Source organism: Arachis ipaensis, chromosome B02 (genome assembly GCF_000816755.2).
Source record: "Arachis ipaensis cultivar K30076 chromosome B02, Araip1.1, whole genome shotgun sequence".
Lineage (NCBI taxonomy): Eukaryota > Viridiplantae > Streptophyta > Magnoliopsida > Fabales > Fabaceae > Arachis > Arachis ipaensis.
In genome coordinates, this window is record NC_029786.2 from 44,669,065 (window position 1) to 44,672,662 (window position 3,598).

Sequence of the window (3,598 nt, forward strand, 5' to 3'; positions counted from 1 at the left end):
GCCCAATGTTCATCATCAATTGCGGACTCAATGGTAGATGGTTCAATTTGAGAAACAAAAGCACTATAAGCAAATAAATTTCTAAAAGTGGATCGAGTTGTTACCCCTTTCGAAACATCACCAATGACGTTGTCTAGAGGATGATCCTTTGAAGTACGCCAGTCCTTTGGAAGTGCATTTATTTGTGCTTATGATGGTTCAATTTCTTCAACTTGAACACTATCCTTTGTTGAGCTTGTAGAGGCTTCATTTAAATCTTTTTCTTTGTCTTCGGTCACAATTTGTTTATCATTGTATTTTGTGCCAAGCATGCTTAGGTTGTTGAAGATCTTGGAGAGTCTTTCAAGAGCTTCTTCAATGCTCTCTTCATCTTTAATTTTAAAATTTTCCCATTCATGAACCAACATAAATACCTTTGATTCTTTAACGTGGCCGGTTCCTTCGTAAGTGATTTGGAGTTTATCCCAAATCTCTTTAGCGGTTTCACATGTAGAGATCTTCATATAATCATGCTCGTTAAGTGCACAATGAATGAAGTTGATGGCTTTATCATTCATTGCCACTTTCTTCCAATCATCGTCACTATATTCATCTTCTCCTTTCGGTACTTGCTTTAAGACGGAGACTTCTCCTTCTTTAGCGCTTGTTGTTTTTGTTGGAATGTGATTTCCATTCTCAACCACTTTCCAAATTCTCACATCTTGAGAACGGATCCAAATTCTCATCTTATTTTTCCAATAAGAGTAATTTGTTCCGCTAAAAAGAGGAGGTCTAGCGGTTGAGTTACCTTCACTAGTGTTGTTGTTGTTAAAGCTTGTGCTTGCCATGATCTTTTCCCTTAAACGGTTAAGTCTTTCAAAGGGTTAAGCTCTGATACCATCTGTAACAGCCCAGACCACCCCGCTAGCATGATATTGTCCGCTTTGGCACACAAGGCCTCACGGTTTTGCCTTTGACGATAGGGATGATAGCCTAAGCCCCCCACACTCACTCGTCAAAACGCGTCATGCTAGGGAGAAGTATCCACACCCTTATAAGGCATGCTTCGTTCCCCTCTCCAACCGATGTGGGCCTTACAATCCACCCCCCTAAGGGAGTCCAGCGCCCTCGCTGGTACATCGATCCGGGTTCTGGCTCTGATACCACTTGTAGAACCTATGCACAATTACTCAAGAGGGGGGGTGAATTGAGTATTGCAACAACAATGAATCTTTTTGCGGAAGTTAAAGACAATATACAAAAGTGTTATTGTACTAGTATTTTTCCAAGAGCTTAACTCAATTGCTAAGCATTTACAAGGAGCTTTTACTTTCCAATAGACACCAACTCAAATAAATTGATCAAGCTTTTCACCAATCGGACTTAAGCTATTCCTTAAGTACTTACGAAGCTACTTTTCGATCACAATTTATTTGCTCAAAGGTAAAAGACAATAATATTGAAGAGATGAGTTTGGAGAGATGCAAACGCTATTTAGAGTGGTTCAGCACAATCCTTGTCCTACGTCCACTTTCTTTCTCAATCGCTATTGAGAAGTTCCACTATTGCCAAGCTTCAAGGTGCTCGCACAAAACCTTTTACAATCCGAGTCCTTAGTTTCTAACACCTCACGATATATGATCACGTCTATCATCTGGTGCACTGCTTGTTCCGACGACTTGACCAGATGGAGCGTCGCAACAAGCGGCGCTATGAGCACCTAAAGCTGATGATACGATCCGGCGACATCTCCTCCGAGCCCGACACACCATCCGAGGCATCTGAGGAGGAGGCGGATGCGCCCGAGGCAGAGACCCATCCCCAGGAGGCAGCACCTGCCGCACCACAGGCAGCGGTCCCACATCAGATTGAGGCTGCGGATCTTGAGATCCCGATCCAGTCAGCACCCCCTCCACAGCAGCCAGACCCTCAGCCCACCACCACCACTGAGACTCCAGCTACCATCCCTCCCAATGATGACACTCCTTCACACCCGGCTTGATTGAGCATCGAGGACGATGCTTCCTTTTAAGTGTGGGGAGGTCGCCATCTCTGGCGATTATTTTGGTGAACCACTACATACTTTTTCTTTTATTTTGGATATTTTTCTGTATTTTCCTTTTACTGTTATTTTCTGAGTACTTATACATTGCTTTTATGTATTTTTACTCTATTTTCTGCATTTTGCATCTTTAGTTCATATTTTAGCCATTTAGTTTATTTTAGTTATTTAGTTTAGTTTGTAATTATGATTTATTAGTGGATTAATTAGTATAATTTACCCTTTTTAGCATAAGATAGTATAGTTTAAATTGAAAAATATAAAAAGGAAGTAAGCTAGAAAATTGAACATAACAGATTTAAATCCACAAACCTTGTATATAGCATTACATGATGTAGTTAAGCTGACAACATGTCATCAAGGAGGAACATTAAAACTTTAAAAGCTACCCTAAATAATTTTTTTTTTTGAGAATAATGGGAATTTTTAACTAAACCTGCATATAATATATAAATGATGTTCATTCTTTTCTGTGTGATGAGCGGATATTTTATATGCTTTTTGGGGTTAATTTCATGTAGTTTTTAGTATGTTTTAGTTAGTTTTTAGTATACTTTTATTAGTTTCTAGTCAAAATTCATATTTTTGGACTTTACTATGAGTTTGTATATTTTTCTGTGATTTCAGGTATTTTCTGGCTGAAATTGAGGGAGCTGAGCAAAAATCATATTCAGGCTGAAAAAGGACTGCAGATGTTGTTGGATTCTGACCTCCCTGCACTCGAAATGGATTTTCTGGAGCTACAAAAGTTTAAATGGCAGGCTCTCAATTGCGTTGGAAAGTAGACATCCAGGGATTTCCAGAAATATATAATATTCCATACTTTGCTCAAGGATAAACGACGTAAACTGGCGTTCAACTCCAGTTCCATGTTGCATTCTGGAGTTAAACGCCAGAAACAGGTTACAAGTTGGAGTTAAACGCCCAAAACAGGTTACAACCTGGCATTTAACTCCAGAAACAGCCTAGGCACGTGTAAAGCTCAAGTCTCAGCCCCAGCACATACCAAGTGGGCCCCAGAAGTGGATTTCTGCACTATCTATCATAGCTTATTCATTTTCTGTAAACCTAGGTTAATAGTTTAGTATTTAAACAACTTTTAGAGATTTATTTTGTATCTCATGACATTTTTAGATCTGAACTTTGTACTCTTTGACGGCATGAGTCTCTAAACTCCATTGTTGGGGGTGAGGAGCTCTGCTGTGTCTCGATGAATTAATGCAATTATTTCTGTTTTCTATTCAAACACGCTTGTTTCTATCTAAGATGTTCCTTCGCACTTCAATATGATGGATGTGATGATCCGTGACACTCATCACCATTCTCAACCTATGAACGCGTGCCTGACAACCACTTCCGTTCTACCTTCGATTGAATGAGTATCTCTTGGATTCCTTAATCAGAATCTTCGTGGTATAAGCTAGAATCCATTGGCAGCATTCTTGAGAATCCGTAATGTCTAAATCTTGTCTGTGGTATTCCGAGTAGGATTCAGGGATTGAATGACTGTGACGAGCTTCAAACTCACAAGGGTTGGGCATAGTGACAGACGCAAAA